At 48.0% G+C, this 25,912-nt stretch overlaps 1 protein-coding gene across 2 annotated transcripts in view; it reads left to right on the forward strand.

Annotated features, from left to right (window-relative positions):
• The first annotated feature begins 6,896 nt into the window (after positions 1–6,896).
• The window catches only part of LOC410870 (proton channel OtopLc), a 38,410-nt gene continuing 19,394 nt past the window's right edge, over positions 6,897–25,912 (forward strand). Inside the window, exon 1 of one of the 2 annotated variants that reach the window (XM_026439005.1) lies at positions 6,897–7,318. The gene's annotated coding sequence lies outside the window, so the exon portion shown is untranslated. The remainder of the gene's footprint in view (positions 7,319–25,912) is intronic. The other variant, XM_026439006.1, reaches the window with a different exon arrangement.

Consider the following 25,912-nt stretch of genomic DNA (forward strand, 5'->3'; position numbering starts at 1 on the left):
ATCGAGGAAGCCCTCCTCCCATCTCTCTCTCTCTCTCTCTCTCTCTCTTTTTCTCGCTCTTCTTTTTTTGTCATTTTCAGAAGTTATAACCCTGCGGGGTCGAATCACGGCAGGAATCCCGTGGCGAACGATGATAGAGAGGGTCTGTGACGGCCTGAGGGGGGATAATTGCGCGTCGGGGTTGACTTATAGCTTCTAAAATCGGTAGCTTCTCCATTCGAAATCCTTGTTTCGTCGTCCTTCCTTCCTTCCTTCCTTCCTTCCTTCCTCCCTCCCTCCCTCTTCCACCCGTATCCTCCGACGAACTCTCATTAAAATCCCGTCGTGTTAAACGCGTTATGCGTTGATCTAGAAACGGGGTGACGGGATGGAGGAGGGAGACAAGGAGAAAAAAAAAAGAAGAAGAAAAAGGGGCGAAACGGAGGAGGAGGGGCAGAGGCATTAGAGAAAATATGAACGATTCCCTAACGAACCGAATCCTCGACAACTCGGAATAATCTTCCTCGCCGGGGAAGAAGGAGGCGGAAGCCGAGAATGGATTATTCGTTTGGAAGTTGCTAAACGACACCTTACGCGCCGGTGCACGCGGGCCAGATTGAAATCAAAGTAAGAGAAACTTCGAGTTTCGTGTAATTACAAGTGTTTCCTGCCGGGGAAGGTAACCGGGCTCGACTAATCCGAGCCGTTGGCAGGCACTTAGCGAAGTTTCGATTGTACTCAGCGTGCATGTTTTCAGCGTGAAACCGTGCGATCGTCGCGGCTCGGGGATCGAAGCGAGGAAGGGGGAGCGAATAGGCCGCGTAACGAGAGAAGGGGTGCAGGGTCGGGTGCAATTCCTCCCCCGCGCCAACTTTATTAAGCGATATTTCTCTAATTATCTCGGTCGCGGCCCGTGGCGAACGAAACTCCTCGCGAGCAGTCTGCTCGTTCATTCGCAGCCCATATTCATGGGAGGCGTTAAGCGCCTCGAAAGCATAAACATTAAAAAGTGCCGGGGCATCCAAGAGTTAGCTCCGGCTTACTTCCTCGCGGAGAAGAAAACTGGAAAACTTCCATCGTCGGCCGATACGGGGAGGAAAGAAGTTGGAAGATTTAAACGCCACGCGATGCGATCGTGGATTCGAATTCTCCTCGGCGGAGAGGATGAGGAAGAGGAGATGTGAACGTGGAGATCTGATTTTTCTTTACGTTGCATCGCATTGCGCAAGCAACGGTTCCCGAAGAACGATTCGATTCGAGTTATTCGTCGTAAAATTGTGGTTGTGCGTTGAAAGAAGGATGGATTAAAGGGCGCGGTGAACTCTCTCTTTTCCTGTTTATAGAGAGAGTTCACGATGATCGTTTATAAATAATAGGCGGTTTGCACGAGACGCGAAGGGAAAGAGGGGGCGATCGAGTCGGCTCGCAGTCTAGATACGTTACTGCGGCGAAAGACTGTCGGCGTATAGGTGGTTGGCGTCTGGAATGGGGTTCGTTATCGCGCTCGATGTTTATTATTAGAGTTGGAAAGCGCGGACAATAATTGGATGGTTTAACTCGGTGAAAAAGTTTTCTCGTAGCTCGTAGAGGGCCGTGGACGTGCCCGCGATTGTGATCGTAAATCGATGCGTTAAACAGCTCCGGTGGCAAGTTGCGCGTTATCGGCAACGAAACGCTCGTACCCGTTCGTGGCCGGCCAGGCCAATCCTGATTCGACACGGGTCAAAAATTTGTAATGTAATGTGATTTGACGCGATTCCAAGAACGAATCGCTCGAACGAAACGATGAATCGCGATTAAATTCAGGTTTCGTAGCAAGAATCGGAACGATCTTTGGCCAGGTGGCACGAAGCCACGCTCTCTCCCTTCCACAAGTGCGACTGCGGCTCGAAATAGCGGTGGAATAAAATTCACGGCTCTCTCGAACGGCCGGGTAATTACGTGTAATTTATATTACTTGCCATTGAGATGCAAATCTGGGAACCATGCATGCCTGTCCTAGGCTGCTTCTCTCCGCCTCCCGGACCTCATCCTCCTTCCTACCATTTTCCATCGTTTCCTCTCTCTCTCTTTCTCTCCTTCCCTCCCTCTTCCTCGCGTCTTTTCTGTCCTCGACATTATACTCGACGAATGAAAACGTCGAAAACGAGTAACGAACTTTTGGTATCGGATCTAATGGAAAAGCTCGATGGAGATTCAAGCTCGACGATTCCTTCGCGTCTCTTTACTCCCAGCTACCGAGCGAGCGAAGCGGAGGATGAAACGAGGTAAAACGAGATGTATGGCGTTAATCCATAACGGTATTAACAAAGAAAGTCTTATTAACGGATAATTATTTAACAGTCTGGCGAATGATCCCTCCAATTCGTCAATTTCGTGCCGCATATCCCTTTCGCAGCTAACCCGGCCACATCCGGGCTCGGTTATTATACACACGGCATCAAAGCCAAGAGTGTATGTATATATTCCAAAGTGCATATTCCATATATGCAACAGGATTCGAATAGGCGCGGCGCGAATGCGAGTGGAAATCCGGAGAAACGTAGTTAGGGATAAATAGGGAGACGAAGACGGGGAGGGGTTACACGGGGTGATGGAAGAAAGAGAGAGAGTGAGAGAGAGAGAGAGAGACGGTGACAGTCGGCAGCTTAGATACGGCTGAATTGGCTAGTAGCGTCAGTCTTTTGATCTAAACTAAAATACCAGGCCGAAACAACGGCCAAAGCAAATCTGTTCAAAGTGCTTGTCCTCTTCAAAGTACTTGGTTCAGTCTATCTCGCTCCGACCCGCGACCACGGCATACCCCAATGACCAATTATCTTTGTATCTTTGCCGATGACAAGTGAACCGCGAGTAAACTGTCACAACCCGTGGGGGGAGGGGAAGGGGAAAGGGTTTGGTATGTGTCGGTTTATCGGCAAGGGTTGTAACCGACTCCTCTTTTCGTCTCACTTTTCTTCTTCTCTTCCTCCCCACGCCCACAGTGGAGCCCTCTCTCCCTCCCTGTCCCCTCTCTTCCTCCTCTACCTCCTCCACGGCTTCCACTTTTTGTATTCCTAATTTCCAACGCTCGTCGTGGCCCTCCTCCCCGATCGACTATCGTGATCGATATCGCGTTTATATCGTTATCGTTCATAGTTCACCTTGTTTTTCAACATTGGGCCGGCCCCCTCCCCTCCGGAAACAGGGGGGAGGGGGACAAATGACCGTTAATTTCGAGAAATTAGATTAAAACTTTGGCAAAGTTTAACAGCGGTAACTTGTACCGCTTTATTGAAAATGAAGCGTGATTCGATGACAAACACGGGAGTGGAAGTTTAATTAAAATTCGTGCATCGAGGCAAGTTATGCATCGTTCCACTTATTATTATAACCCACCGGTTAAATGGGCGAGGGTTCGATCGGCGAGTCGCATAATCGGATACCGCCTCTCCTCCGCCGAACGGAGCCGAGGAGGAGGCATCCGATCGATGCCTCTCTCTCAGCGCGGAATCCCGCGCGGAACGAAGAACAGGCACCGCGCGAGGAACGTTGGATATCGGTGAATATTTAAAACGCGTTTCCACCTTCCGTCCCACCTCCCGTCCACTGTCGACACCCGCAGACAATCACCCTCGAAACAATAGCCATCTAATGCGAAATAGGATGCCCCTCTTGCGTTTCCGCGGACTGGCTTCGTTCCATCGTAGTTCGTGCCTGCTTCTCGAATCTGGTACGATGCTTCGAACCTAGTTGCTCGAACGCCTCTCTCGTTAGACGTTCCACCAACCATTTCCGCCCTCCACTTTCCCGTTCCAACCGATCCCCCAAAAGTTTCCTTCGAATTTATATCCTAGAGAGGAAAAATGTATATATATATATAAAAGGCTACGACGACAAAGGAAAACTTATTTCACCCCCCATACATCATCGATATCTTCGTTTCACCTTTCCATCATTCACCAAGGACGACGGTCACAGGGTCGCTCGCGATCTCCTTCCCTCTTTTTTCTTTCCCCGTAAAAAGTTCTCTCTCCGCGCGTGCACACACACACACACGCACGCACGCACGCACGCATACACACACGTCGGCGGACATAAATCTTCCTCGGTTCGCCGGATTATTAATTCGTGGACGCGGATAGGTGTATCGTCGCGCATGCCACGTGAAACACGTCGTCCACCGGGCTAACGAGAGGAGATAGAACGGAGGAGAGAGCGTCCAGCACACGTACGTGAACCGGCACGGACCACTTATTGTCCTGCCTTTCGTTTAACGCACCGCGATCCGCTATCTAATCTCGCGCGAGTAATCCCTCCGCCCTCCGTGGACGCGCGGGGCTTGACCTTGCTACATCACCCCCTCCCCGACTCGAGTCAGATTCGTTCACGTGATTCGAATTCGCCTAGGAGGCTCGAGTTGGGGGAGGAGAGAGGATCTCGCAAGATCAATCGCGTTAATTCGTCGTTCCTCGTCGAAATAAGCGAATTTTTTTGAAATTTTTTCGCCCAGGATAACTGCACGCGAATGTTGCGTCGAGGAGTTTGGATAATCGGACGCAATTTCTTCTTACTACGATTCTCGGTTCAGAGTTGAGGATGGGTTGATTAGGTTTAATAATGGAAAGCTTAAGCTTCGCATCCACGACACTTCGATATTAGTCGGACGGAAGTAAGAGAGTGGAATCTCCTCCACTTTCCACGGGTGAGATCCTTTCCGGCGGGAGATAATCTTAGAAAACGATCCTCTTTCCAGCTTTAATTACTTCTCGCGCGGGAAATATTTGATATAAATTTACAAGGATCCCGTGATCCATGGCCTCGATCCATCATAAGTACGTACCCGTCATAAGTCATCGGACACTTGGTAGTCTCCTAGGATAAATGAACTTTATCGTTTCGAGACGAGATTAATATTAACCGTTTTTATATAATAATTATAATAATAATAAGAAGAAGAAGAAAAAGGAGAAAGAAATGAAATTTGTACGTTAATTATTTAATTCTCCGTAATGTGATAATCGAGAGTGAAAAAAGTATTCATTTCATTCATTAAAAAAAAAAAAAAAAAAAAAGAAAAGAAAAGAAAAACGAAGCGGTAAGGTTTATTCGAATTCCGTGAAAGATCGAGAGGTCGCTCTTCCCATCCGCGAGGGCATCACGTTAATTTAGCAGGACGTTACATTAATTCCAAATTGGTTTCGTGGAGATAGGCAAGCAGGGCGGTGCAGGAGGATCCAGGACGAAGGATCACCGATCCGCAGACTACCCAGCTTAGTTCCATCGTAATTACAGGAGCAGGACGAGGCTTAGCCGATCTTTATTTATACACGCGTCACGCTGCGATGCGCGTCACACGGTCAACACACTTGCACACACTTTCCACTCGTGGACGCGGTGTTTAACGTGCAACCCCCGGGATCCCCGATTGATCGCCGATCAATCGCACGAAACGGGTGAAATTACACCTTCGATCGAATGCATGTACGTTCCGAAGCTTATTCCAAAGCGATCTCTATCCGTTAAGGCAGCGCCAACTTTCTCCCCTCCCCTCCCTCTCCTCGAACTTATCCTTCACGATCGTTCGTATCATCGAGCTCGAGTTTTTATTAAACGCTCTTTTTCTCTCGTCGGAGTTGCAACCACGTGCGCCCTCGACGTCAACAACATCAATCTCGATCTCGCGAAAACAATCTTTCGAAAAATATTTCCACCCGATCTTCCGATTCTTTCCAAGTGGGATTCTTGCTCGCGTGAATGGTTCGAAGAAGAGGGATGCAAGGCCGTTAAGCGAGTCGATCGAGACAATTAACGAGCGCGCTACGCGTTCTACGCGAAGCGTAGCTCTAAACGCGCGTATGACGCATGTCGAAAGGGTTATTGGCTTTTCGGCGGGTTGGAGCGGGAAGTCCGGCGGTGAATCGGTGGCGGCGCTAAAAGGAGCACGTAAGGCGAGGTGAGCAGCCGATGGGCCGGAGGGGGAGGGGATGAGGATCTTTTAAGCACTTCGTGTCGCTATATTTAGGGGCTCATCCTTATCTTCCACGACCCCTTCTAACCGCAGTTTTGAATTGCGGCGCGCGCACCGTCGCCAACCGCGCCACGTCGGTCCACGTCGCTGGCGATTTCGAAGAGGGGGCAGGGAGAGGGTTTGCGCGACGGAGACAGGGACACGGTGGTTGAAGAAGGAGACGGGCGGATCGTGGGAGGCCGCGAAAGGGAGGACGAGGACACGGAGCGGCGAGGGAAAAAGAGCGGGAGAGATAAAAGGACGAGGAGGAGAGGGTTGACGTGGTGATCGTCGCCGGCGCTACGACGAGGAACGGCGGAGAAGAGGCGAACGGAAGAGAGGAACGAAACGAAATCGGGAGGGAGGGATGGGGGAGAGCCGAGAGAGTGAAATAAAGACATAACGAGTTGGCGAAAAAGAGTGAGAACAAAGGATAATGGGGAAGAAAGGAGGGGAGGGGAGAGGAGAGGAGAGAAGAGCGTGGAAGAGAAAGAGAGACGGAGGTAGGTAGGTAGATAGGTAGGTAGGTAGGTAGATGGATAGGTAGGGGTAGGTAACCCAGCAAGTGGCCAGAGGTGAGAGAGTAGGATAGTCGGTGGTATAGAGACAAGGGGGATGAAGGTGCTCACGGAGGAAAGGGTGTAATGAAGCTGCGCGGGAGAGGTGGAGAGAGGAGGTCGATGAGGGAGGGGAGGGAAGGGGTGAGGAACGGGCCATGGGCGGAAGAGAGAGAGAGCGAGGGAGGGAGAGGGAGAGAGAGAGGGAGAGAGGGAGAGAGGGAGAGAGAGCGAGGCGATAGGGGTTGAGAGAGGGAAACAGAGGAGTATGTGACGCTCGGAATTCTGGTGGGAGCGCGAAGCGGGGTGGGGGAGAGGACGAGTGGCGCGAAGAGAGAGGGGTGTAAAGAGGGGTTTGAACGAAGGGACAGAGCCATAAGAGGGTTGATGGTGGCCCGGGTTGGCCTCAGTAGCACAGTCGCGCGCCAAACTCTCGAAGGAAAGCACGTACTCGGTTCAACGCGCTTCCGCACCTTCCTTCTAACTACATCTCTTCTTTTTTTCTTCTCTCCCCCCGTTCCCTCTGCTCACTCTCGCCACCCACGCTCTCTCACTCTCCCTCTCGACCTTCTCCGCTCAACCATCCCGCGATACGTACCCGCGATCCCCGTCTTATCTTTTTTTTTCACCGCTTTTTTCTCTCACTTCTCTCTTCGCCTCCAATCCACGCGCGTTTCATTACATTCGTACACACAGCCTGTGACTGCCGATAAACCGATCGGACCGATCCACCGATTCTTTATCGCTGTTTCGAAACGGGCGACGCTGGAACAACGACGAACACGAATATCAGGTAATTCAAGATCATCTTTTTTTCTTCCGTTTGTCAAAAGCGAGCTGGCACGGTTTAAATCTTAAGCTCGTTGCTCGTAAATCGATGGTCGTCGGGTACGAAAATTCCGCGATTCAATTGAATCGAAACGCGGCGACGTTTTGTTTTCATCTCTACCGGTTTTAACGGTGGTGACGAATGATCGTGTCGGTCGTGTTTCAATTACGTTCGAAACAGAAGTTAATAATCCGCCTCGTTTATAAATAAACGGGAGCCTCGGGAGCACACCGGCGCGTCTACCCGCTCTGCTAACGCAAAGCCTCGTCGTCGCTCGTTGAAATCGAACGTTTATCTCTCCGCGAATGAATCCCCATTCTCCCTATATAATCGAATAACAATTTGTATCCCGTCGAACGTTGCGATCCACCCGATTGAAACGCGTCTCTTTTATTGGCCCATAAACCGTATTTCTTTCGCGTGGCCGTTTATCGATATCGATAACAGAGTCGCGAAATTTCGTATCGAGAGCCGGATTCGCCCCCCCTCGTATCGATCTTTGATAACGTTATCAACTGTTTCGCGTGAAATAGTTTCGGGGGATTGAAATCGAGCTTGAACGAGGCTTCCATATCGTCCTGACTTTGCGAAACTTCAATTTCTTCAACGTACTTTTCCACCCGCGCGGAAAATATTCCCCGATCGTTACCTTTCGATCGTGCCCCGGCTAAAAATACACAGTTAAAATAGTTGACATTGGTCAATCCGATCGAACACTCGCTTCGTTTCCGTTCGACCGCCTTTGTTAATCGTTTAATCCACCATCGTCGGATTTAGTATCCGTCGAGCGACCCTCGTCCAGTCTAAAAAAAAAAAAAAAAAAAAAAAAAAAAAGAAAAAAAAAAGGAAACGCAAGGGAGAGGAAAAAGAGAAGAAAAGGAAGAAAAGGAAAACGGATGAAAAGCAAACGGGGGAGGAGGAAAAAAAAAGAGAAAGAAGCGACGGGAGGATACAACGTTGAACGTAGAACGTTGCGATCGTAAAATTATCCGATAGACCAGGGTCGGTCCGACGATGCGCGGCGGTTGAGCAGCGAATAATTATTGCGTTCCACACGGGACAGCGCGTAATAAACGTTATCAAGTTCACCGCTTTCAACCTCGTACACCGTGCAACACACCGTGCAACACACTTCTGTCGCCGCGTGTTTGAATATCGTCGAAAGGAACGAACGCTTTCCCCGCTTCGATGAAACGATCTCTTCCAAGATAAACAATAACCGCGATCCATCCATCGAATATATTGGTTACACTCGAAACACGCGTCGAGACACGATCGGGGAGAAATTGCAAAGTATATCGCGTGTCTGTGAATCGCACGATGTCGTCCAAGTTCGTCACACGCGCATGATAATAATTATGCCGCATCGGTCCGCGTCGCCGGAAGCACGGAGAGCGCGCGCCGCCAACCACCGTCGCCCAACAATTTCATCGACGCGTGTACGCGCCGCGTACGTGATCCGCTCGCGAGCCTGTTTTCCGGGGGAATTAATTACTTCGCAAAATACCGGTGGCCCAAATGGAATATAGTTTATCGTTTACCACCCTACCCTATCAAGCGTTCAAAGAGCGCGATGATCGCTCCTCCAACGACCCAAAGGTCCAAGGGTGTTAACGGGTCCCCGCTAACGGGATTAAATGCCAATTAGGCTCTTAGCACCGCGAGATTGCGTGGCGTGCCCAACTTTTAATTCGATGAGCATCAACGATCGGGACCTGCCTGACCAGACGGACGGACAGAGAGAAAGAGAGAGAAAGAGGATAATCGAACGAATCGAGCCCTCGTGACGAGTCACACGCACAGTTTTTCCGTTGAATCCGTTTTTCGATTCGCTTATGACCGATTACCGCGAGGAATTTCGCGGTGGAAAACAGAACGGAGGGGCGAATTTCCTCCATCCCCCTTTTTTTATCCGTTCGAGGGAGGAACGAAAGAGGGTCGAACGGATGGCACGGCAGTCGAAACGAAATCCCGTTTGTCGCGCGCAAGCCGAGAACCGGCGTGACGCAATTCTGGAAGACGAAAGGGGATGTACGTTGCAAGGGAGGAGAGAGGAGGGGGAGGAAGGTGAGGGAGAGATCGAATCTGTGCGGTAATGGAAATAGAATTTAAACTGGGAATCCTCTCCCCTCCCAACCTCTCCCCGCTTATCGCGGGGCGGAAATAAATAAGGACGCGATTTCGAGCGGATCTCGAGCGGGTTGAACCGGTTACGGTAATACTTCGGCCGCGAAGGGAAGGAAGCGACGCGACGTTTCGAGCGTAACTCGGTCGAGAAGAGAGGAGGAGGAGGAGGAGGATGGGGAGGAGGGAGAAGGGAGGGAAGGGAGGGTGAAAAAGTTGGTCGGGGCGATCGTGTTTACTCGGAACGGAATATCCCCGTTAAATTAACGGATGGAGTCGTCGGTGGAGGTCGACGGTACCCGCGAGACGCACAATTTTCGCGCTCGTTCGGGATGAAACGAGGCTTCGGGGCCGTTTCGAAGTTTCAAGTGTGAAACCTGGTTGGACCCGATTCCCGCAGCTGCGAAAGTGTGCTCAAACCCGGCGTAATTTATTTTACGTCATCCCGTCTCCCTCTATTCCCGCTCCCCTCTTCCCCCATCATCTTCTAGTCCCCTTTCCCAACCGAAAGATTCCTTTTCACCGCGTAAAGGACAAAGTACCAGCAACAATTTCGTGGCGGCCAAGTGTATCACTCAGTTTTACTTTAGTAGTTTTACAATGCCCACGATTTACGCTGCAACTTCTCGTGAATCGAGACTCTCGTGCGACGACTCGTTACACGCGCTTTCTCTTCCTCTCTGCTCTAATTTTTTCCCCACCTCTTCGAGGAAAAAAGTGGCGATGGTTTTCGAAAAGGACTGTCCCGAGAAATCCTTCACACGCACTCTTGGCAATTTCAGCCGGCTTGATTATATCCAATCTGGTCCGTTTTAATACCGGTGAGAAAATAGAGGAATTGGAATAGATTAAGGGGTGAAATCGGGGCTGCTTATAATACGAGCCGCAAGCAGGCCGCGACGAAAGAAGAAATACAAGACGTCGTCGGCTTAATCTTCATCCCTTAACGAGGCGGCCCAACGAGAATCCCCGAGAATCTGAAACATCGTTTAAGGAAATCTTGCCTTAAGTCGAGCACCGTACCGTTTAACGCAATTGGGGCTCATTTAAAAATCCCATCAAAAATGTACTTGGAAATATCTGCGTGCTCCCGAGTTCTCCCTTCCCTTCCCCTCCCACTCTCTCCTTTCGCTGTCACTGTATCAACCCTCCTCCTCGGGGCTATTTCCTCCACCCTTTCCCTTGATCCTGACCGTCCATCCCCCTCCTCCTTTCCTCGCCTTCGACGTCTTCTCGCGCGATTTTTCTCCTTCCCTCGCTCTTCTTTTTTTTCCCTATCTACCCGTCGTTCTTTTTTCTTCTTCTTCTTCTTCTTCCTCCTTCTCCTCCTCTTTCCTCCACTTTCTCCTCCTCGCCTTCCTTTTCTCCCGTTTTTTTTTTCCATTTTACTACCTCCTCTCGAGCGAGGACGAACCTCCGAGACGAACACCGAGGGAAGGAAAAGCGAGGGGTGGAAGGGGAGGGGCCGGTGATTGGATTGTAAGCTCAATTTACACTACCTTCGGTTTCCAGTTCTCTTTTTTCCGAAACCGAGGCGCAAGCCCGAGCCTGGGCCACGCTCCCTCTGTTCCACCGTTGTTTCAGAAAGTTTTAGAGTTTCGAGAGCGGCCGCGAATATCGCGGGCAAGTACGACGAGACGATGGATAACAAAGCGCCGTTATAATGACCAGGGACTACGAGAAGAAACTTTCGACAAAGTGAAATTGACTGTACACGATATTTCGTCGTATTACCTCTCTTTTACCTCTCTCACCCAAGCGAAACAGTTTTTTTTTTTTTTTCGTTGTACGCCTTCCTCTTTCTCTTCCCTGTCTTCTTTTTTCCTTCTTCTTTCTTTCTAACTCATCCATTTCGGATCTTTTCTAATATTTCGGCCAAATTTCCCCGCGTTTCGAGGAAAGAGGAGTTACGTTTTCGAAAGTAAACCGTGCTCGCTAACGAATCCATTGTTCCCGCGATTTCTCTAATTCGCCTCCCGATTCGACACCCTCCCTCCTTCCGCGCTCGCCACGCATTAGACCGATGCCACGCGTGGAACGAACGAGAGCGAGCAAAGTGGAGGAGAGATACGCCATCGGGAGGGGGGAAAAAGAGGAAGAGGGAGGAAGAAGGAAAATGGAACGGCGAGAGTCAAGCGCGCGTAGAAAAATTGGAAACCGACACGGAGGACTCTGACGAATTGATTTTGGAACTCGCGCGAGCCGGGCAAATCAGACAAAACTGTGGTGAAAGAGATGAGATTCCGTCAGGACAGGGCGTGGACCAATTGTCCTTTTTCTTTTTTTTTTTTTTTTCGTTTCCTTTCGACCGATATTTCCACGAATCGAACGAATCGTGTCACGATAGAAATTAATCTGCAAGTTTTCGATCCCACTTGCTTCGCGACTTTTTTTAATAAAACGTTGAACACGGAATAAAGAATAATAAAAGTTTGTATCGGGGATTAGTGCACGCGAGCGAAAATGATCAAGAATCGAAAACGAATCGGTTCAAGAATTTTTATTTTTGGAATTTAGTTGTCCGTTGTTAAATTATTCGAACATTGATGGAACACGGGTGGGATATCCACCAGCTTAGGATACGAATCGATTTTCAGAGTTCGAAAAAGTTAGGAGGGGGAGGGCGGGGAGTAGGGAGGTGAGACGCGTCGAGTCACGGAGAGACGATCGGTTATTAGAGTGCAATAACGAGGAAGAAAGTAAGGAGGAAGGAATGGAATAATAGCAGGAAAGAAAGGGCAAACAGGCCGCGCCTGCATCTCACGATCAATTAACGATACGATTCTTAAAATAACGGGTGGAACTATCGCTCGCAATTATCCTCCGGATAATCCTTCCACGTATATAACAATTTCTTTTTCAATTCACATCCTCCAGGTTCGATCAACCCAAGATCAATTTTTCTCGTTCCCAGATACGATTGACTCCGATCATCGTCAAAAAATTCGAATCCCTCCCCACGAACGATTCCCTCCCCAAGCTCTATATCAGGTTTTAGACACGGCCGCGTCGAAACGCTTGTTAAACGCAGAGGGAAAGATAGAGAGAGAGAGAGAGGAGGAGAGGGGTTGGCGAGACCGAGAATCGATAAAATCCCCTCGACAGAGGATACGTCTCTCGGCCGACGTAGACGCGCGATCATCGCGACTCCGCGCCTCCTCCTATACATCCTCTGATAAAGACACGGGAACGATTACCCCTGGTGCGAACGTAATTACGGGCGGGAACGAGGAGGCATCGGCCGGAAACTTACATGTAAATTGACGCTTTAAAGCACGATCTTGCCTCCGTCAATCCCCGGAGACTAGATTAGAAAAAGCAAGCAGCCTCTTACACGGTTCACTAGTCACTAGGGTTGGGAGCGGTTGGGAGAGCCGTGAGGAAGGCACGTGGGACCGGGGAGCGGCAACAGGGGTAGAGAGGGAGAGAATGGAAAGTAGAAGGAGAATGGGAAGAGGCGGAGGAGGAAGAGCAAAGGTACACCGCAGCGACGGAACGAGGATACTTGGATACTCGGCCGATTCGATGCCTCCTTCGATCGATAATCAAACGGAGAGGAGCCGATCGCGCCGACGCCCCTAATTTTCCGCGAACGGATGCAACGGCGCGTATAAAACGGCTAAAAAGGCTCGTTATGGATCGGTGGAACGATTCTGCCTAAGCCACGAGCGATCGGCGACCAATTTTTGTTTGACGAGTATCTCTCTTGAAAAAAAGGATTTTTAAAAATTGTTCATCACTCGTCGTTCGATGATAGATGATAGGTTTCGGCTATGATTTTTCGCTCTCGCGGGGGAGAAACTGAATAGGAGCTGGATATATTTTTTATCAGAGGGTATATATTTTTGGAGACCGATTTTAGTAAAGTAATCTATGTTCTTCGTTAATTTGGATTTATTGGATTTCGTTTAAGGGGATTTGCTCGGGCATAATCATACGTGGATATTTTAATTTCGAGAATGTTATTGTTTCGCGAAATTATATGGAAGTAATAAATTTCGGTAGATATATATAAATATATTCATTTGAGCGAATTTAAATTTAAATATTCCGATTCGTTGATAAAAAGTACATTAGTTTAACGGTAGAATTTCATGGCAATATAAAATATAACTCGTTTAAATTCTTATCAAATCTCAAACATTACCGATAGAATCTATCCACCATATAAGCCAATAATTAAATTGTACCGGATATTGTATCGATTTTTTTTCGTCAAAATCGTCGTCGGTTGGGAAAAGTTTCGCCAAAAGGTATCAACATATGTGTACATATCTCGAATTGCCCACCTGTTACATTGCACCACCCGGTACATTTGTAAACGCACACCGTATTCCATTTACAAACCCCCTCGTGAAGGCGCGAAAAATGCAAGAGGATATTTTCACGCCCTGCTTACACGTCAGTGTCGAGACTCGAGATCTCTCGATCCTTGTCGGCCTAGAAAATTTTCGAAAAAAAGAAAAAACATTCTTTCCCACGGATATTCGCTCATTCTCTCGAGAACTCTGGAGAGAAGAAGAAACGATCCTTAATAACGTTCGACCGGAATCCCTTCGAGGTGGTATCAAACGACACAGCTCGTCGAACGAGCCTCGTCCTCCTTCTCCTCGGCCTCGCACCCTCGGCAAACACGGGGCGATATTCGTCGCCATGCACATGTCGAGGATGCACGTATTCCCCGATCCTATCTCGCGTGCTCGCGTCTATCTTCGTTTACGTATTTTCCCGCCGATGGAAAGGGGATTGGGAGTGTCGTGAATGGAAGCGTGAAGAGCTCCAGGTCTCTCTTCTCGAATGGGGGGATCAACGTTGAATTCAGAGAATGATTGATTTCACCCGTGGAATTCCATCGACTTCTCTCGCCGTATTTCTTTGCTCGGATGCAGAGAGAGAGAAAAAAGGAAGAAAAAGCTCGCTCGAGACGCGTTCATTCGCAATTAAGACGCGTATAGACGAGGAGAAGGACGGCGAGAGGGGGGCGAGAGATCGAAAGGCGGCGCGAAATCAACGTTGAACGCGAATTTCCGCGTTCGAAATAACGTTGTCCAACGCGAGAGAGGTTCCATCCGCGAAGGCGAAATCGGATTTACCGGATTTGTTATGCTCATGAAACGCGAAAATCGAGACGGGCGCAGGCGACGCGGTCTCTCACCGCGGCGTCACCCGCTTCCCCGTGCGTATATTAAATCAATTTTCCGTGGGAAACTGCCGCCGGCACGGGTTTTTTTTTCGACGGACATTAACGTTTTCCCTCCCAGCGCCCCGTCCTCTCTCTCTCTCTATATATATATATATATACACACATATACCGGTGTTCCGCGAAAATGGGGAGAAGCCAGGCGTAGGACAAGCGGTTCGCGATTCGTGCGTTTCGCGGAGGGAACGAATAACGAAACCGCGAGCAACGGATATCTCGCGTGTTAAAATGATAATATCATCGGAATATAATATTTATTCTACGGATGAGCGGACATCTTTTAAATTAGGTTGAAGAACTCGTTTCAAATTACTCGTATACCGAGTGTTACACACTTTTTTGGGCCCTTACGAATATTGACGTTGCTCACCGAACTTTAAATTTTTCCTTTTTTCTTCCTTCTCGGTTTATTACAAATCGGAACAGAGCTGTGATATAATCGATTGTTAATTTAAAAAATCATCTTAGTATCACAGAGTTCAAGCGTCTGGGATCTCGACGCATTGGCAGTCTCGACGTGATCGAGAAAAAGCGGGATAAACGGGCGAGCGAGAGAAAAAAGAACGAGCCGTGACGAGACGATGAGTCTGCGGCTAGAAAAAGGGAATTAACTCTCGCCCGGTCTATTAACGTAATGAAGAGAAAGGTGTTTCCGGGGCTGTTGCCTCGGACGTGGCGTTACATCGTTCTAAGTGAAATATCCCCCCGAAAAGGGAGGAAAAGAAAGAGAGAGAGGGACGATGGAGCGGAAAAGGAAATCCCGCGCGATTTAGTGGCTTCCATTCTTCGGTCGAATTCGAAGCGCGCTGCTGCAATTAAAGTTGGCGGAGATGGTTCGGCCGGATAGCGAATGCGATGTAACGATATCTAGACTTAGGGGGAGGGAAACGATCTCTCCAGACGCTGCTCCCGACTCTCAAAGCCTCTCTCGTTCCCCCGGCGATCGGGCGTTGGGGCGAGGATCGTTTGCGAAAAGCGTGGTCGAAAATAGTGGCGGCATTAACGGTTAATACCGGGAGAGAAGGAGAGGGCGATAGATCGAGGAAGAAAAAATGAAATTTGCTCGTAATGGGCCGTGATAGCGGCCCGTGGGAAAACGGGTTACGATCAAATTAGAGACGGAAGCCTCGAAAACGTAGTAGTAAAATTTTATTTTACATCCCGGGAGGCAATTGGAGAGGGAGGGGGGTGGGCCATGGCCGCGCGCCATCTCGCGCCATTTCTCGAGCGGGTTGAAGGTGGCGGCCGCCTTGCCCTGCCGTGCACATCTGTGCAGACACATCTGTATCAGCGGACGGGATCGAGATGCGGCCAAGCGGAACACGGAAACGGTGAAATTCGTTTCGACGGGTAAACGAAAACGGCTAAATACGACGCGTTACATCCTCCTGTCGTCCTGTCGCGCCTCCGCCAGGAGGTTTTCCACCTCCGCCACGCTGGACGGAACACCGTCTACGCGTTGACGCGTGTTCGCCATCACCTATCATCCCCAGTCGCACGCGCCTCTACGCGAATCTACGCTCTACTTTGCACGGTATCGGTGTGGATCGGTGTGGACGGACAGGAGTGTAGATAAGTGGGTGTAGAGTAGGAAGCCTCCGCCTGGCACAAGCGGCAGGGAGAGGGAGGGGAGAGGGAAGGGAGAGGGAGGCTCTGGTGCATTTCAACGCTCTCTCTCGCATTGGATTGCGGTTGAAGCGGGGCATAGGTGCTTTCGCCTATGGCGCAGACTGCTCGAATATATCTGGCGGTAACGCGGATGGGTCGAGCATTCCGGGCGGAGGAGGCTAGACTGCAGTCGCGCACGTGAGCCACACTGGCTAGATCGCATTCAGGTAAATACCTCTCCATATAACGGGTGCACATAAAGGAGAGGTGGTACATGGAGGGTATGGAAAGAGGAGAGAAGCAGATAGCACCCGGATAATAGCGGAGAACCATCCGCCAGAAAATCTCTTCCAGTGGATATAGCAGCACGGAGCTGCAAGGAGGAGGTTGGGGAGGGATCGTAATATAATGGATATACGCGGTGCCTTCATGCAATGCATACTAAGCTCGTCTCTGACCGTTCGCCGTAAGCCTGTTGGCTGGTTGCTATCCTCCCTCTCCTCTCTCTCTCTCTCTCTCTCACTCTCTTCCTCCCCCTCCTCCCGCGTTTTTTGGCCCCTCGATGTTATTTCGTGGTTCTGGCACAAAGATGGGCCGCGATGAGTCGCGATTAAACCGCAGACCACCTGCGCTGGCTCGGTAAATCGCTTCGGGATTAAGTTATCCGATTGGACCCGGTAATTGGGATCATTTGCCGAGCAACCGTTTCCTTGGTCTCTCTTCCTTTGAGGATTCGTAGGTTTAAGGTTTTACAGAGAGAGAGAGAGAGAGAGAGAGCGAGAGAAACTGTGTGTCTTAACTCCCGACAAAGCTGTTCCACGAATGAATGAACTGGATATAATAAAAAGATATCTAGTGACGATATCTGGTGGTCGTACGATCGTCCATTTAATTACGATTTAATTCGAGTGGGAATAGAATTGAAATTGATGGGCGTTATAACGTCGTTACACGAGGAACTATGCGATAATCCTGAATGAAACACGAAGAACTATATTCTCCGACTTGTATAAATCGATAGTTGATATCGGATTTATATTAAACGGTTCGAATGGCCGGCACGCATCGACCCTTCCCTCCCTCCCTCCCTCCCTTCCCCATCCCCTCCCCCCTCCGAATGCTTTCATCAATCGCATCGAAGTGTTCTGTCACGGTTCCATTATCGTTTGTATCCAATTTCAAGATCTATCGGATCCAATGAATCATTAAGCGGGTATTCAATCTGCATCGTATAAACAATTAACCGCGTTTCCCGCACGCGTCGTACCGGATCCGTTGATCGTCCGAACGAACGAACGAACGAATTCCGTTGTCGCTATCCGAAATGACCCACCAATCCCTCGGAATCGAGGGGGGAGGGAGGGAGAGGAGGTCTAAATCGAAACGATCCCCATAAAACGCGATCACCGCCCCATCTCCCTCCGATAAAAATAAAACTGAAACGGTACGACGACGACGAGCCGCGCCGCGAAAAATTCCACCTCGAATCTTCCCCCTCCCCTCTGTTTTGATCCCGCCTTTTTCGCGCCTCCTCGCGTCCGAATCCGCGACGGATAGTTGGCCACGAGCGGGATGGGATGGCCGAGTAATTAATGCGGAATCACGATCGACGCGATCGTACAATAAATGAATCATCGAGAAAGCCGCAATCGAATTCGGGGTCGTAGTTCGCGGCCAAATCCGTAACAGATCGGATCCAGCTGTAAATTCGTTAAATAGCCGCACGCACGGTGGCTAAGCTGTGTGCATAGTTCACCCAGTTTATTCGCAAAAATTAACGGTTAAACCCACGGATAAAATGATACTAAACGATCGTTGATCCCGTTAAGCTCTCTACCCGTACTCGCTACAATACGTGCGCCTATATATATATATATGTATACATATATATACTACACTATATATATATATACTATATATATACACCGTTATATATTGGCCTATATACAACCTGCTCCACGGTATAGCATCTGCTACACCCGTGGCAGAATAGATACGATTGCGTTTCTCTTGGATCTCTAGTTCCCCCCCTCTCTTTTTTTTTCCTATCTGTACATATATATATATATCGTATACATGTACCCTATCTATTTCTCGTTCTCCCCTTCCGCTCTTCTTTCTCCAAAGTTCCATCTCTTTTTTTTCATCCGTATCCCTCGTTCGTTCTCGTTATCGAGGCGATATTTCAGTTAGCGGGCTTAACTCGAACCGATCTCCTCTCCGCTCGCCAGAGAGAGAGAGAGAGAGAGTTTTCGCGAAACGGTTTACAGGATCACCGAGCCACTCTGCGAAAGGGAACGAGAACAGGGAGAATCGGGGCCGGTCGATGCGACGGAATTGATGGCCGCGTCGCGCCGACTTCACGGGCAGTTAAACTTAACGCCTATTTACGCGGAAGCAACGAAAATTAACATGGCGTATTTCGAGTTGCCGCGCGAAACGAGCCACGGATTCGTTCGAATTCCGCTCGAAACTGCCGCGAATCGATAATTGTCCGAGAGTAATGTCTCTCCCGTTTACGCGATTCCAATGGCGTTTTCGTGGTTAATTGGCGGAAAAATAGGCCGTTTCCGTTGATTTTCACTAACCTTCGTCCACTATTTCGGGTTGATTTCTTTTTTTGGGGAGGGGAATTGTAGGCCGCGCAATTGAAACGATCGGAAAAATTTATAACGAGATTCGTATTCTAAATTTTTAATCTTATTTCGCATCCCTTTCAACGGTATCCAACGCGTATATTGGAAGTCATCGAGAAGTTAATTTAGAGGAGGATTCCGCGTCTAGTCAATCTCTTTGTCGGGTAAGTGCGAGGAAATTGGTGTCCGCCGCTTAAGAAACTTTAGCGGGACCTTTAATTGGAAAGCGCAATGAAGCCGGAAATGGAAATCGATCCCCATCTCTCCGGTTAAAAATTCGTCGAGCAGTCAAAGCGCGAAAGATCTTCGCTCCTTTCATTTTCCTTTCGATTCGTTGAAAAACGAAAGTGTCTTTTCTTTTTCTTTTTTCTTTACCCCTATAATATCTTCGATATCACCTTGTATCACTATCGTATCATAATCGTCGGACGATATTAATCATCAACGCGTTTAATAACGTAACCGTAAATTAAATTACTCAATTATGAAACTAATTTATATTATTAAAAATTAATTTTAATAAAAGCGTTGTCGTGAATTATCGTCGCCCCTCGCATCGTTACCCATTTTTCTACGATTTTTCTAACGCTTTCTATCGCGATTTTATTAAGCGCGAAACATTATCCACAAATTATTCGAATAATTTGTTTCTCGAAAGAAGCTTAACCGATTCGAAAGGATTAAAAAGAAAAGGCTACTTCTTGATGATTTTCACTTTCGCCGTAACGATAGGATAAACTTAAGCATTTATATACAAACACAAAAATGTCTATGATTTGGGAAGGAAAATGTTGAAAAAAGAATCAACAACTTGGATCCAAAGCGTTTCCAAATATCAATAACTACGAACCATCTTGTATTTATATTCGAGCAGAATGGTTTAAAATCGGATCAGATCGATTCGTATCCTTCAGGAGATCGGACGAAACCTCGTGAAACTCGATGATATCGCCCATGGCTCTTTGCTCGTCCAATAATTGCGATACACCTGGCAATCAGCCGCAAGACAAACTGGGACTTGCGACGAGACACATATTCATTCGTGTTTGCCCGGTAAAGCAATCGTCGTATACTCGAGACACTCGTGAAAATCGAAAAAGATTGAATATTGATACAAATATCGTCGATTAGAATATCATATTCGAGTTAGATCTAAATTTATTATTCTAATAAAAATTACTCTACTAGCAAAATAAAAATATAAAGATCGTATAAAGATCTTGTTTAATATGATTTTAAAAACATATCTAAGATAAAAGCATTGATAAAAATTTCGAATAAAATTACTTATTAAAATGCTTGAATAATAATTTTTTTCGTATTTTTATTACAATTAATATACTCTTCGTATAACCTCGATCTTTTTGGCATACACAATTATTCGACTCTTTGAATGATAAATTAAAGTAACATTATTTTTAACTTCAACTATTAAATTTCACCCATCTCCGTCTAACGTAATAATCTTTCTCTCCGCTCAATTTCTCTTCAAACGTATTTAAAGAAAGAGAAAAACGGAAAAGGGATAAACAGCCTTGCTCCACGATGAACAATCCAAACACGTGTTCCCCGTAAGTAATAACTTTTCTCATTCTTCGACCTCTCTTCGAGAATTATTTTTTTTCTTTTCTTTCTTTTTTTATATACAAGTCGAAAGAGATGTATCGATAAAACGCAATCTGCGGTCAGTCTGACCGGGAACGTCCGTTTTCTACTTACGTAACGCGGCACGTCTGATCGAAGGTGTCCGTCCCAAGGTTGACTCGCTCCACTGCGATCGTTTTAATCACGAGCGGGGGGTCGAGCGTCTCGCGACGTGTCAAGATGGTGGAAACTCCCGCCAAGAGGACGGCCAAGGAGACGTATCTCTTTTCCGCGGACGGAACGCATCGGGATATCTAAATTCATTACCGGCTGTTTCGCGAAGTTTAATTAAATAAGAAACTTGGAGGGATCTTTTGTTCGGCGGACGATGAGAGAGAAATGGGGGAGGGAGAGGGAGGAAGGGAGGGAGAAAGGCGACAACGAGGAAAACGGTGGATCGAAGTTGGAAAAAAAAAGAAAGAAAGAGAAGAGGAAGAAGGAGAGGAAGGAGGTGAAGAGGAGGCGAGAAACCTGAAGAAGGAGAGAGTGTGAGAAGATGGATGCCGGGATAAAACTCGAGAAAGTAGAAACTGTTGGTCGATCGTTCTAAGCGAAAGATTAACGCGTCGTTACACACCGTATTTGTGCACGTTCTCCTTTATTTCTTTTTCTTTTTTGTATATATATATATATATTCTTCTTTTCTTCGTTGCGTAACGATCGATCGATGAGGAATCGTTTTTTCGTCAACGTAACGTAAGATAAAGGATTGATTGGAATTAAAAAAAAAAACGTTTAGCAGGAATTTGGAGACAAAATTTGGGAAATAAAAAAAAATGGCCGCATCGGGAATCGGCAACTCTCACAATTGTAACTTTTTTTTTTTTAAGCGGGTCGTTGCCTCGGTTTTTCGTCCACTCGTCCAAGGCATTGTTGCCTCGGCTCTTCCTTTGCGAGCGTGCAATTTCTCCAATTGCAAAAATCAGCCGCGTTACCCGCGGCAAACTTATTAAAACGTTTCCACCGGCGAACTCGGTTAATAACGGGCAGCGGGTTCCCGGGCAAATAAAATTCTTCGCGAATAGGAAAACATGTTTTGTCATTCGTCTGTTTGTCCAACGTTTTAACCGCTTTGTTTTAATATTTCCTTTCCACGCTCCGCTTTAATATTTCGCTGGATTGCTCTTTTCGTTACCGTGTCTTTTCCATTCTGCCACGTGATCGTTGTGCGTGGAATTTTTCGCATTTCATTACGGCGCATTAATTCGTTATATTTACAAATAAAATAAAAAAAAAGAAGAAGAAGAACGTGGTATATACAAACGTGGTATATAATACGTGGCGCTCGATCGAACAAGACTTAAATAAAACTCGTTTATCCTTTGAAACTCGAGATCCATACAAATATATTTAAATATTTTAAGATGTTCACCTTGTGATTCTTTTAATAGCTTGCTTGATATATATCGCATACCGCGTTAATTATCACACGAAGTATTTTCGCATTATGTTAAAATAATCTTGCAACTAATCTACGTCGTAAACACTTGTCGAATTCACACCACGATCCACGTCAACAGCCCGTCTCGAGCATTAGCGAAATTAACAACTTTTGAAACAAGTTTGGAAAATTAATCTGATATCCGTCGCGAACAATAACCAATAATACTCATCGTATCGTGCGTATCTATCCTCAAACACCTACTTTCCAATCTACTTCTATCCAACGACTCTTCTTCTCAGAAGAAGAAGAAGAAGAAACAATTCGAGAACGTGGAAGGGTGACGTGAATATGGAATAAAAATATCGAAGATCGCAAGCTCGTCACTTTTTCGCCGATCGATCCAACACCTATCCAAACTTTTCATCTTCGCCATCGCTAACGGGATTTAAGCTCTCCTTCGGAAAAAAAGAAAAAGAGACTCGGCGACTTCTTTTCGTCGGCAAGAAACTTCCCCCTCCCCGATAAAACGACGATGGTTCTCAATTTGCCACGTTATTGCAGAGATACTCTCTCGACGACTCTCGCCAATCTTCCACTCTTACTCTCTCGACGCGTATTATTTCTTACGCAACATTGGAAAATCGAAAGAGACGTACGGCCGCCTCTATCGCCTACTCCATCGGTTACATTTGCGAGCATCATAAGTTCCAATTTAGCGTGGGATCGGTCGCATCGTTCCAAGGATCGTCGCATTGTTTCCAAAAGTTTCCCTCTCCTCGCGGTGCAACTGCACGCAAGTTTCGGTTACGTGGGAACAATGACGGTTAGGGGGAGGGTGGAAGGAAGGCTGTCAGATGGCGAGGTTGCGATAGCCGTACGCGCGGGTTTCGCGCGGCTCCCTGTGTGCGGGCGGTGCGGCACAATGTGATCCCTTCACACAATTGCACGCGCGATTGCCCGGCCACGACGAGCGAGCGAGCCGCGCACCGACGAGAGACGACTACGACGAATCGTATCTCGAACGGAAGGCGCAACGTCGCCCATTGTTACGCCCGCGGGCTCCGACGTTTGACATCGGCGACGTTTCCTTCGCGCTTTAAACAAACGCTATCGCCTCGCCCCGCCTCGCTCTTCCCTTATTATTTGCCAAACGTTATTATGTGACGTCGTTAATGCATACCGCATATTCCAATTATCGAGAAGACGCGAAAAGTTTTTTTCTTTTTCCAGCGTTACGTGATCGTTGGTTCGTCCGTCCGGGCTGAACAAGATGATTGGACAAGTTTCGCAATTTTTCCTCAGACCTTAGATTTTTAGACAAAAATTTGATAATAACGCGTATGTGAGATGCTCGTATTAGGACGTTATCAATATCTTATTAGTAGAAATTTGCAGTGTCGCGAAGGATCTTCTAACGAGAGTGTAAAAAAAAAAAAAAAAAAGAAAGAAAAAAAAAGAAAAAAACTTTCTTCGTTTATATTTAAATCTTATTTATACCAACTCTGAAGCGAAGTTAGTTATCGCAGCACTGATTAAGTTTAAGGCAAAGATTTCTCCCCGAAGGGAGGAGATTTATGAAATATCTGACCGAGGAGGAGAAGAAGAAGGAGGAGAAGGAGGATCTTCTTAATCCGTGTTTCTATCTCCGTTGACCGATTCGATTCGAGTCGAGAGAAAACTCATCTCGGCTCGAGAGCTGGCACATCTCGTGATACTCTCTCTCTCTGCTCCGATACGATTTCGTAGCGCGGGGCCCCAAACTGAAAACGGATTTTCGATAAAATTCATTTCGAGGGAAATATCCGCGACACGTCCCCTCCCCCTTTCTCCCTCTGGCAATCGACGGGGCCGAGAAATCGGCTGACAGGCAGAATTCGATCTGCGGAGGGGGAAGGGAGGAGGAAGGGGAGCCAGACGAGAAGAGAAAAGAAGGCGCGGAATGCTCGGACGGCCTCCTCCCGGTCGGTTACTTTCCGCTCGGCCACCCCTTTGCTTTGAAACGTAATTTTATTTCTCCGATTTTAAGCGGCGCTCCGGGCTCTAATTTTGTTAAATGAGTTGTTTGCTAACACGGTTAAATTCGCGAGCAGCCGTCCACAGCTAGACGACGGACGGGCGGAGAGCAGACAGCAGACAGCGGACCGGTTTTCCCGCCGGTCGGCCGACCGGCCGACCGACCGACCATCGGCCGGCCCATCCGGTAACGAACCGGCCGACAGGGTCTCGTACGGGTAATGGTTTGACATGGTTATTGACGTTTCAGGCCGAAATCTAATTATTTGATATACGTGCTTGTCTGCCGTCACTGCGGAATACAGGATACGTCACCCATCACCGCTTCTGCCCCGATCTAACGCTTCCCTCCTCCCTCGACCCTGCCCCGATCGAGGCGATCGGTCGAACCGCAGCCGATATTTCCACCCAGGTAGTATATAGCATATACGCGGGATGTTTCGAGTGTCGATGATAATTTGCCCGCCAACGCGTAATTCTAACGCTCGAGCAAACGTCGCGCTCGGGCAAACAACGATTCCTTCCCGTCCCGGTTTAATTGCCTTTCCCGAGATATTACGTCCCGGCAGCCTAACTTATATACGGGTTAGCCGAGTTTATTTTGCTCGTCAACCGTTCGTCAATTGGTAATGATCGAGGTGAAAGCGAGCCAATAACGACGAACGCCTCGTCAAAGAACGGCTATTATGCGGCCAAGCGTCAATTTGCGGCCCGATGCCAATTGCCGGCATCGAGAAACGAGCGTTATTATTATTATTATTGTTGTTGTTGTTATTATTATTATTATTATTATTATTGCGCTCTACCGTCGCAGAAACGATCGTTCCAAAACGCTTTCTCCCCGCTCCGATTCTTCTTCTCCCTCCTTCTTCCTCGCCCGACTCGAGAGGGAAGGGAAGGGGACGAAAGATTAAAACTTTATTGGCGGGATTCGATTGTTTCGTCGTGGGTGGAAAAGGCGCGGATGACCACTGGGCCAGAAACTGATTGAATATTTATCCTTGCACCCTTCGTAATCAACGCGCGATCGCGTTCCTACTTAATTCCGCTGGAAATCGAAACGAGACACTTTTGCAATCAACACTTGCCCGACACAAAATTTACCTTCGTTTCCCCGATACGCTTTACATTTTCCACTCCACTGGCGATAAGTACTCCAACACACACACGCACGCACACGCATACGAGCGCGTGTGTATGATATATATGTGTGTGTGTGTGTGTAGGAGCGCACGGCCGCCACCGAGATGCGGTTAGTTACCGTCTGATCACCACAGGGAAGGTCGGCCGCGTCGCTTCGTAACAGCGTTAGGTTATAGGCTGGCTCGTAATATGCACACCCATCCCTCGTTGTCTACAAGAGGGAATCCGAGCAAACCGAGTGCACGATTACCGGCCGTGCTAGTTTACTTCCCCGTATATATATATATTATATAGAGTTGCCGTGTTCGGATCGTGTACTTAACATAATTATAGGATGTCGTCGCGTTGTTCCGCGGCACGATGCCTCCGGGACAAACGCGACGGTGGCAAAGGTCCAACTTTGGACAGCGTAGCGATTTCCGCTTCGATCCTGCCACCGACCACCTCCGCCTCTGCCGCTCGGCAAACAATGGACGCGTATGCGTGGAATGAGAAACACGGCGTAGGCAGCGAGGCTGATGGGAGGGAAGGGTGAGCGTGTGTGACGCGAATCGGGTCAGTCGTTTCGAATCTCGCGCGCGTTACTTGGTAGACGGAGAAGGGAAAGGAAGGATTGGATTCTCCTGGGTATGGTTTTCTCTCTGGGTATCGACCACGAGAGAGGCGGCGAGAAAAGGAAGAGGGGAAAAGGAGCGAGGCGATGATTAACGCAACCGGCGTCAAAGCATCCTTGTTGTTCCCCCTCCCCTCCTCTTTTTCCTTTTTTTTTTTTTCCTCTTTCGTAAACACGATTTATTAATGGAGTT

The sequence above is a fragment of the Apis mellifera genome, linkage group LG2 (genome assembly GCF_003254395.2).
Source record: "Apis mellifera strain DH4 linkage group LG2, Amel_HAv3.1, whole genome shotgun sequence".
NCBI lineage: Eukaryota > Metazoa > Arthropoda > Insecta > Hymenoptera > Apidae > Apis > Apis mellifera.